Source organism: Apteryx rowi, unplaced genomic scaffold (genome assembly GCF_003343035.1).
Source record: "Apteryx rowi isolate R43461 unplaced genomic scaffold, aptRow1 scaffold_280, whole genome shotgun sequence".
NCBI lineage: Eukaryota > Metazoa > Chordata > Aves > Apterygiformes > Apterygidae > Apteryx > Apteryx rowi.
Genome location: NW_020449197.1, coordinates 763,690 through 774,756, shown reverse-complemented (window position 1 = coordinate 774,756; position 11,067 = coordinate 763,690). Strand labels below are relative to the sequence as shown.

Below are 11,067 nucleotides of genomic sequence, written 5' to 3'. Positions count from 1 at the left end.
AGGAGTTCTGTCCCACCACTGTGGCAGTTATCTTAACAGTACTAGTAAGTGGGCCAGGGGCAGCAATGGTCTAGGTCATACTGAAAAGAGAGGGACATAGAGCCCTCAGGTTGGGAGGCATCACACTGGCCCTTATGGCAAGCATAAGTGCATAAGTGCTGYGAGGAGGCAGCAGGGCACCAAGTAGGATCGCAACCCTAGACTTCAGGAGAGCAAACTTTGGCCTCTTCAGGGACCTACTTGGAGGAATCCTATGGGTGAGGGCCCTAGAAGGAAGGGGCGTTCAAGAGAGCTGGTTAATATTCAAACATCACCTCCTCCAGGCTCAAGAGCGGTACATCCCTATGAGTAGGAAGTCAAGCAAAGGAGGCAGGAGACCTGCATGGATGAGCAAGGAGCTCCTGGCAAAACTCAACCAGAAGAAGGAAGTATACAGAAAGTGGAAAGGGGGACAGGCCACTTGGGAGGAATATAGGAACGTTGTGAGAGTATGCAGGGATGCGACGAGGAAGGCTAAGGCCCGTTTGGAATTAAATCTGGCTAGAAATGTCAAGGACAGCAAGAAGGGCTTCTTCAAATACATCAGYAGCAAGAGGAAGACTAGGGAAAATGTGGGCCCTTTGCTGAATGGGGTGGGTGCCCTGGTGACAAAGGATGCAGAGAAGGCAGAGTTACTGAATGCCTTCTTTGCTTCAGTCTTTACTGCTCAGGMCAGCCCTCAGGAACCCCAGATCCTGGAGACAAGAGAGAAAGTCTGGAGGAAGGAAGACTTTCCCTTGGTGGAGGAGGAGTGGGTTAGAGATCATTTAAGCAAACTTGACACCCACAAATCCATGGGCCCTGATGGGATGCACCCACGAGTGCTGAGGGAGCTGGCGGATGTCATTGCTAAGCCACTCTCCATCATCTTTGAAAGGTCTTGGAGGACAGGAGAGGTGCCTGAGGACTGGAAGAAAGCCARTGTCACCCTGTTCTTCAAAAAGGGCAAGAAGGAGTATGCAGGGAACTACAGGCCAGTCAGCCTCACCTGCATCCCTGGAAAGGTGATGGAGCAGCTCATCCTGGAGGCCATCTCCAAGCATGTGAAGGAAAAGAAGGTGATCAGGAGTAGTCAGCATGGCTTCACCAAGGGGAAATCATGCCTAACCAACCTGATAGCCTTCTATGATGGAATGACTGGCTGGGTASATGAGGGGAGAGCAGTGGATGTTGTCTACCTTGACTTCAGCARGGCTTTTGTCACTGTCTCCATAACATCGTCAACTCAGGAAGTGTGGGCTAGATGAGTGGAAAGTGAGGTGGATTGAGAACTGGCTGAATGGCAGAGCTCAGAGAGTTGTGATCAGTGGCACAGAGTCTAGTTGGAGGCCTGTAGCTAGCGGTGTCCCCCAGGGGTCAGTCCTGGGTCCAGTCTTGTTCAACTTCTTCATCAACGACCTGGATGAAGGGACAGAGTGCACCCTCAGCAAGTTTGCTGATGATACAAAACTGGGAGGAGTGGCTGATACGCCAGAGGGCTGTGCTGCCGTTCAGAGAGACGTGGACAGGCTGGAGAGGTGGGCAGAGAGGAACCTCATGAAGTTCAACAAAGGGAAGTGCAGGGTCCTGCACCTGGGGAGGAATAACCCCATGCACCAGTACAGGTTGGGGGTTGACCTGCTGGAAAGCAGCTCTGCCGAGAAGGACCTGGGAGTGCTGGTGGACACCAAGTYAAGCATGAGGCAGCAATGTGCCCTTGTGGCCAAGAAGGCCAATGGTATGCTGGGGTGCATCGGGAAGAGTGTTGCCAGCAGGTCGAGGGAGGTGATTCTCCCCCTCTGCTCAGCCCTGGTGAGGCCACATCTGGAGTAGTGTGTCCAGTTCTGGGCTCCCCAGTACAAGAGGGATGTGGCACTACTGGAGCAAGTCCAGCGAAGGCTTACAAAGATGGTTAGGGGACTGGAGTATCTCTCTTATGAGGAAAGGCTGAGAGAGCTGGGCCTGTTTAGCTTGGAGAAGAGAAGGCTGAGAGGAGATCTTATCAACGTGTACAAGTATCTGAAGGGAGGGTGTCGAGAGGATGGGGCCAGACTCTTTTCAGTGGTGCCGAGCGACAGGACGCGAGGCAACGGGCACAAACTGAAACACAGACGCTTCCATCTGAACATGAGGAAAAACTTTTTCACTGTGAGGGTGACAGAGCACTGGAACAGGTTGCCCAGAGAGGTGGTGGAGTCTCCTTCTCTGGAGATATTCAAAACGCGCCTGGATGCAATCCTGTGTAATGTGCTCTAGGTGATCCTGCTTGAGCAGGGGGGTTGGACTAAACGATCTCCAGAGGTCTCTTCCAACCTCAGCAATTCTGTGTGATTCTGTGATCTGGTAGGCTGGAGAAAGTTGAGTAACTGGGGGATCCTGCGGGATCCTGCCTTGGCTAGTTCCCATGGCAGGAATAATAAGTAGTGAACCAGGACCCTGTTAAGGTAAAGCACTGCAGAACAGTGAGTTTTGGTGGTTGTGCACAGACTTCATAGCACACATCATGGGCAGGAGGAGACACAGAAAGGGGTGTGAAACAGACTTAGAAAAATAACAGGGGCCAAGGTGATGCCCATTTGATTATCAAATCTTACAAGTATGTAATCCCCAGAAGGAAGGTATTTTAGCACTAATTAAAGGGTCCTTGTTTGCTTTTGCCTGTGTGTCTGAGACAAACAGCTGAAGTAAACTGGTGAATGTAGTTGAGCTGATGTATTTATCAGGCTGTGTTAGTAAAAATGATGCTACATAAACACATGGTATAGGTGGTAAGATAGTGAATATGCATTGACCTGCTGCAGTTCCTAGTTCAATGACTATGACAGCATAGTCATTTCAACTCAGCTAACAGGGGTCTTATAGGGTATGTCTTCCTTACTGTCATGAGAATCCTACAGTAGGAAACCCTTTCCTCTGTTTCTTCTCCTTTCCCGTGAATCTTCCCTCTTTCCCTTTTTACCATTCTCTCTCCTGCAGGTACCTTGGGACCCCCTGCAGCATTCCCTTCCTTCACCCTCTACTCTCCTGTATGAAATACTAGATTCCCCTATATTGTTAATTCTAACTCTAGCTTTTCATTTTTGTGAGGTGGAACCAAAGCAGCAGCAATGACCAACTCAAATAAACTGTAAAAGAATGATGACAATTTGTGTAAGAAATCTGTTGATCCCCTGTTTTTATGGTCAATCTCTCTTATCTCATTAAATCATTATAACTAGAGAAGCTCATAAAGGAGAAAGGAAAGGTGTTTGTTGATTGTCTTGTTTCTATTGTCTCAGTAAATCCAATTATTACCTAAGCCTGTCCATAGTCTAAGTATTCATAAAGCAATCATTAGGAACTTAAGTTAACCATAATTTAGTTTATTCAAATTATTTTGTACACCACGTTCTGTGAGTAAAAACATCAAATCACATAAAAGTATGGTAAAACTAGTCATAGTGGAACAAACCAGTGCCTGACAAGACCAGATCACATCTTTTTAAACACCACATGCAGAAAGTCAGTAGTCATTTCAGAAACATGTAGCTCCTAGACAAATTTGTAGCTCAGTTTTAAAATTGCCTGTGAACCTGTGTCCTTCCCATACTGTCAGATGTTACTTAGATCACAAATAAGACTCTGCCATCCTTAATTATCCTTGGCTGCTCTTCATGCCCTCTACTGTGACATGTCCCATAAGCTGTGGTGACAACTGATGATGGATAGTTAGCAGCTTACACCTCTTCCTTTAGGCCCTATCTGCTCACAGGAATAGTATGACATCCATTCTTACAGGTCAAAGTCATGCATAAATTACAGCATACATATCTGACTCCCCATGGGTAGTAATCTAACTCCCAGGATCAGAGCCTGGATTATGTATTGAACCACTAAAGAATTTCAGTTGGTATTACAAGGAGTCCTGGACAGCAGCCACAAAAATATTAGTGTTAAGTAAGAATATAACAGGTTCCTGATGTGTAAAAGAAAAGTTTATAAATAGGTAGTGTTTGTGTGTATTAATAAATGAGCAGTACTTAAAGGCAATGATGTACCACATTTTCAAGAACTTTGCTGTAATAAAAAATGCATTTAAGTAAAATAAAGTGTAACTGATTTTCAGTAAAATACATTTTTTACTAACTGAATTATCAACCTAGTTAAAAAACTCAAAATGTAAATATACTAGCTGCTTGTTGAAAATTATCCTCAGCTAGATTGTGAAAATCATTTCTGAAGAGGAAACAGCTATTTTACACTATTACAATGTCTGACTATCAGACCTAGAAATTTCAGGTCACTGCAACCCAAAATTCTGTAGAATTGTATCACAGTGATATTCAGGAGACTGTTTAGTGAAATAGTATTACATAAGTGATAAAAAAGTGTGCTTCACACTGAATACACTATTCAGAAATCATCTGGGAAGTAGCATTTCTGAATAAATTGTGTGCTCTTGTCTTCTTTTAAGGTACAATAGCTGCCTCATTTTGAGTATCTTCAGAACTGAAGTACCTCTGAAATTGCAGTTTTAAGCAGCAATGACTGCCTAGTTCTAGAAGTACCATTCTCCTAAGAACCAGGCAGCTAGTGAGGACAATTAGCACAAACATGCACAAGCAATGCCAAGATACTCAGGATAACTTGAATGCATCAGTTATTCTATCATCAAGCCATAACAAACATTCTCCAAAGCATGCTTTGGGGTAACTGGTGCCTGTCCTGGCCTAGAAATTTTCAAGTATAGTTAGGTCAGTTTGGAGTGTAGAGAAAAAAACCAAAACCCATCCTCTTTCTCAAACCAGCACACTTCTTCCTCAAGCAAAAGAAACAGAGTTTGCAGAAGTTTGACATAGGGGAGCTTAATAGTTAAACACATGCAATCTTTTGTATCCTATTTTAATCTTAGGCTACTTTGTATATCCATGGCCAGTTTGCCCAGAGATAAGTTTTTGTAGGCAGGAAACAGTTTTGTCAGCCTAAGTCAGAGTTGAACTTCTTTTCCCAAGAGAGGACGAAATTCAAAAATCTGAAATTTTTGTTCATAAAAATACTAAATTGAATTGGCTCAGATTTAAAATGTTTTACATTTTTAACTTTTATATTTTTAAATATTTTGTACTAATTATCTAAATCTTTTATGAGAAAGTCATGGAAGATATTACTCCAAAACTTTCTTTTTAGAAATACTGAAACAATTTCAAAAATTGGAAACATTTTCAAAAAAAAAAAAAAAAAACACAGTTCAGGAGACTCACTGACAGTATTCACACCAACCATTTAAATCTTAAAATGTCATAATTTCTTCATGGAAGTAAATGGTTCATTAGAAAACCCCTAACAACTTCTATGGCTAACCTCTGCTTCTTCTCTCCAAATAAATACACAGGAGCTTATTTATGAAACCTTTTTCTAGTATTTGAGATGTCAGTTCCATTTAATTTAGCAGTTCAACCCCTAACCCAGTACTGATTCCAGATCCAATGTCACCTGCCTTTCCAACTCTAGTATCCTTTTCTTTTCCATCTCTAGTATCCTTTTCTTTTCCATCACTGCCTCCACACTTCTTCCCAAATCTCATTTCATTGTATGTACCAGTCTATTCTTCTCTCTCTCCCATGGTTCAGTTTTTTAAACACTCTGCTTTTGAACTAGCAACCTTCCTCTCCAACGCTGTCTTGTTCAGAAGAAAAGTTACAGCAACATGCAGTCCACTTTAAGCATCCAGTCTACAGCATCTGAAAATAGCAGACACAAAGAAAAATTGGTGTCACTCTTGTTGACCTGTGCTTAATAAAGCATGTTTTGTTGTTCAGTAAGAATGGCACAGTCTGTGTTCAACTGTAGAAGCGGGAAAAGCTCAACCATTCTTAATATAAACAGATTTGGCAGAAATTTCAGTGTTAAAATCTAAGTTTGTATAGAGAATATGTAAAGTGCATCTCTAACACAAGAGTTACCACTTGCAAAATTTGTGATTTCTGCTCAAGTTTGTAAGTAGGAACAGCCAATATATTATCTGCATTTTGCAGACCATAACAGAATGAAAAGTGGCTTMTGGAAGTGTTGATCCACTGTCAACACAAAGGGAAAGATATATTGGATAATGCAGTTGTCCATAATGCCTTCTTTGCAAGCAAGTGGCTAGCACAATAACATTGTTAATAACAATGAAAAAAAAAAAGCCACTAGGCTTATTTAGGGAGACAAGAACTTACATAGTATTTAGATATATTTCAAATAGTGTCTGGTGGATGATAAACCTAAAATATTAGGTTGTTTAGATATCTGGCTGAAGCAACCGCAAAACTGTTAACACTCACCTTTGAGGGTTAATGGATGGGTGAGATACTGGAAGACTCAAGAGTGGGGTAGAAAGGTATTTAGGGAATTACTGATGCCTGGAAGCAATCAGGAACAACACAAAAAATATTTGTAAATACTGGAAGATAACAGCGATATGATTATCCAGCCAACATCAATTTGTTTTAAAGGCCAAATCATGACAAACCACTCAGATTTCTTTCTATAACAGAGCATAAGCAGTAGGTGTGATGTATTTTGACTGATGAGGTTTTTAACAGTCTTATAAGCTGTTCTCGTATGCAAACAGAGCAAATCAGGCTGGGAAGAAAATAGTATAAAGCGGACATAAAACTGATTATGTAATAATACCCAAAGAGTATGGTTGTGTCAAAATGAAAAGACATGTTGAATGGAATTCCACAGAAGTCTGTCTTTCATCCAGTTCCATTCAATTCTTTACTAATGACTTGCATGATGATTATACCTATCAAATTTATGGATTATACAGAAAGGAGATGGAGTGAAAATGCAGTGGAAGCACTTGTGATTAGAATTCAAATGATATAAATAAATTGGTGCAAAGGTCTGGAAAAGTAGGATGGGATTCTATAAAGATACATGCAATGTAGTATGCTTATGTACGAATAATGAACTACAGATATACAGAAATGGTTTCAAAATAATTACTTAGCAGGAAGAGATCTGGAGTTTATACTGGACCACACTGAAGGCAAGTTGATATGTCGAGAAGCTGGACTGTTTAAAAAAATAGTGCAATGCCTTATCAATGCGGTAAGCCTAGAGCTGTGGTTCAGGAGTGTCTGAGATGAGAGAAGGCTTGGAAACATAAAGAAATTGTAGTGGTAGAATGCAAATATGGGAATCAGTCTGATTCAACAAAAGTGTTTTTGCCCACTTTAACATATGATCTGTTGTTGCAGGCTAAGGAGGTAAATTTTCAAGGATAAAAAGCTGTTGTTATCTTCAGCAGTGGCTTGAAGAACTCCTTCTTCATCAGTAGGCTCCTGTTCTGTTTGGAGCAGCCTATGGAGTCCAGCAGAGGCAAACAGGTGGAGCTGACGTAAGGAACAAAGGCTTTATGCTAACTCACTTTCTTTCTAGACAGAAAATGCCTTCTTTCTTAGGTAGAAAAGATACACTTCTTTCAGGGGAGGAAGGAAGATGACTTTCTCTACATCTGTACATGTGTGCTGTCAAAGAAAAAAAAATCTGCCTGCTTTTTTTGGAGCTCATTGAGAACATAACTAAAGGCCAATCATTCTCACAGTTAAAATTCGTGCTTTATTTCCAGTCTCACTTTCTCTGTAGCTTCCAGAAATTGTTTCTTCTTAATCCTTTCTCTGCTTTAGCCTTGCTCTTTTCTCCTTGCCGAGATACACTATACTATCAAGTAACCTATTTTTCAAATATTGATCCCAGAACAGGATATGATATTCCACTATCTGTCTCACAAGTCCAATAGTAATTATCTCATAGTAATATCTTTGTTCTACTCTCTATGTAAACATCTCAAGACTAAATTTTAGGACTGAATTTTAATTCAGCTACTTTGACCTTAAAACTAACAGTCTGTCTGTCCATCTGTATTTGTCAAAGGCATTGGTCTTACAGCATATTCTCCATTCTTTAGGTATGTCCTGGTTTATTCTTTCAGGTGTTTGTTCTTAGATTTTTTTTTAATTAGCACACATGCACCATATGATTGCTTGTGCTAAAGAGCAAAAAGATAAATGGATAGCTGACTGGTCAAAAGGGACCAGTTACAGATGAAGAAAAGCAGAAATCCAGCAATAAGACCTTCATGAAGGGGATGATTCTTATTCCCAGGGGATAGAACAGAATTCCATCTATACAATGTAGTAAGCTGAAAGAAAAGGAGAAAGATAACTTCAGAAAGGCATCTAACTGGAACAGGATGGAGGTCAAGTATACAATCCATAAGAACCTATAAAGAACAATATTCTCTTTCATACTGTAGTAATACAGAATAATTTGAAATATTACAGCAATAAAGCTTGAAATTAAGCCCCTGGTTGTGCAATACACATGTGCAACAAAAGCAGTCCTATGCCAAGAATTGCTGACATCGTGTCGAGTTTAATGTGCATATGCTGCCAACAGGTAAGGCTCTGTACCTGGGGAGTAGCTGGGACAGGTCTTCATAATTTGATTTTACAGTGGGACTGTCTCCAGACTGCCCTTCTCCTGTGTGTACTTAGATGCATAAACTGTGCAACCATGCGTGGTAAACTCATTTTACTTCTGTACGTTCTTGTGGGAGTTCATGTATTGCTTAGTTGATCTGTGCAGTGAAACCCAAACTTCCAGAGGTTTTCAAGGACCAGCTGTGCATGCACAGAGTGGCTCAACCAGGCATGCACACTGTATCAGGTCACATGGAGGAGAACAGATTGTAGTGGATGGTCTTTTCTCCTCCCTGGCATCAGAACAATAATTCTCCCATCTGGAAGGATAACGAAATAGAGGATGTTTCAGTCAGTACAACAGGTCAGGTTGTATTCAGGATCACATCATCTGATTTCACTAAATCTTTTTATAAATAGCATTTGAATATGATTGGCTGACACAGTGTTGAAGAAGTCCTGCCCATATCTATTCTGATTACAAACATGCATTCAACATATCAGATGCACCTATCAAGTAACTCAGCAACCTACAACTTTTTAAAAATGTGATAATCTTTCCCAGTGAAGATAACCCTGTAACTGTCCACACAATCAAGTATGTGGATCTGTGAGTGCCTAATGACCCTATGAGCTATATAATTAAATTTCACATAGATAAGAAAAACAAGGATATATCACTGTCAGTCTTGCTACTGTGTAATAATTTCCTGGGGGATGTTAGCTTTGATGCTGGTGACTTACCCACCCTGGCTGCTCTGTAGCACTGCATCTCCTCTCTGGTTGTTTTAGAGTGGCAGAAAAGCTGTAACACTGCACGGTAGCTAATGCCATGGCTGACTATCATTTTCCACTCTTCCCCTTGAAAGCCAAAGGTTTTATGTTGTGAAATGCTAAGTTACGTGATCCCATAATTAAATATGGCAAAGGCAGGAAAAGGGAGACAGCTCACTGCCCCATTACCATCAGAACCACATCTGCATTTGTCCCAGTGAGCTGCAAGGAAGAGGCACTCTGAAAGTAGCTGGTGACACTTTACTGTGTTGAGGGCTCACCTGGACAATGAAGCAGTTCTGTAGGATCTTCTAGCATGCTTCTTCCAACAGCTGAGAAGTGGATGGACTTGAAACTGCAGTGTCCAGAAAAACTTACTTCCAGCTACATGAGGTGGCCCTGGCCTCGCATTTGCATTTGAACTTGTGAGGGCCATTCAGGGATGGCACTTTGACCTCACATGCTCTTCCTGCTATAGATTCACGTATGGGTGGATCTCACAGTTCTCCCATGCTCGCTGCTGTACAGAGTAGCTGGCTGAGCCACAGGCTGATGAGAAGCTTGCAGTAGTTATAATGCCTCGGCAGTTTTAGATCTGAGAGCATAAATGTACATACACCAAAAAATCCAAGCATCAAAATAACCAGTACATGCAGAACTGTTAGGGAACTGCCTCTCATAATGGTAACCAGTATAGCTGGGGTACAATACTGAAAGCATTAATTCCTAAGGAAACGGTGTAGACAACAGCAACATTAGGTTTGATTTTCAACAGCAAAACCAAAGGATATGGTTGAAAATGCTTTATACTCCTAGGGTAATAAGAAAATCTGCTAAGTGGGACTAATAATCATCTCAGTCTAGTGTGCTGACGTTTTCATCAGACGTGGTATTTTGTAGAAGACAGATTAAAATTAACAATTTAAAAAGCAAATTTGCTGAAGAATAAACTGGCTCCAAAACTATATAGACAATAAAGTGTTGTGTGTGTGCAAATCCCAGGTGTGAAATAAGCAGACTATAGTAAATTGTGACCTAATAAAACAGATGCTCTCAGTGAAACAACATTGTAACTGTACATTTGGTCAAAAAAAGTACTTTGTAAAAAAACCAAGTAAATGCGTGGGATCAGCCTCTACCTACAAACATGCATTTACAACTGCCATGCTTACAGGTGCCATATGAAAAACTCAAAGAGTTTCTCCTTTGGCGTCTGAGGTATTGACAGTTCCTTTTCCCAACGATTTAACAGATCTCCAAGTGGAGATTAGGATTTTTTAAATTTTTTTTTTGAGATTAAATGTCACCTGCCAACACATTGTGCATATGGATAGGACTTGCACTGATCCTGAAAGTCTGGAAGAATACCTCATCCTGGTTTTAGGTGGCAGGGAGCTCCATCTCAGCACCCACCATATGTGAAACTGGATGCTGCTTAGAGAAGATATGGGTGCAAGTTTTTCCCCATCTCTTCCCTGTGGATAGGCCTGACAGGGGGCTCCCGGAGGAGGTGCCGGTCGAGCAGAAGGAGCCAGGGACGGGCAGAAGCTCCCACTCCCACGCGTATCTCCCCACCCTCGCACGGGATCAGCTGCTGCCACCCAGCCCTGAGGAGCCCAGAGCGCTGCCTCGAAGCGAGGGAAAATCCACAGCTTCCTCAGGCTCTGCTTCCACCTGCCACCAGCTGCGGCCGGGGCGGGCGCAGAGGGCGGCGAAGCCGGGGTGAAGGCGGCTTTGAAGGTATCGCACAGCGGAGGGTGACAGGGAAGGGGGGACGCCGTTGGCCCGGGCAGGCTCTTCCCCCTGGGACCGGGACCGGGGC

General features: G+C 42.0%; 1 long non-coding RNA gene across 5 annotated transcripts in view; it reads right to left on the bottom strand.

Moving 5' to 3' along the window:
• Positions 1–3,374: 3,374 nt before the first annotated feature.
• LOC112967571 overlaps positions 3,375–11,067 on the bottom strand; it is a 10,246-nt gene continuing 2,553 nt past the window's right edge. Inside the window, exons 1-4 of one of the 5 annotated variants that reach the window (XR_003254016.1) lie at positions 9,216–11,047; positions 8,463–8,791; positions 6,324–8,191; positions 3,375–5,738 (exon numbers count right to left, since the gene is read on the bottom strand). This is a non-coding gene — a long non-coding RNA (uncharacterized LOC112967571). Of the gene's footprint in view, positions 5,739–6,323; positions 8,192–8,462; positions 11,048–11,067 lie in introns of those variants that run through there. The other 4 variants (XR_003254019.1, XR_003254018.1, XR_003254017.1 and 1 more) reach the window with 4 other exon arrangements.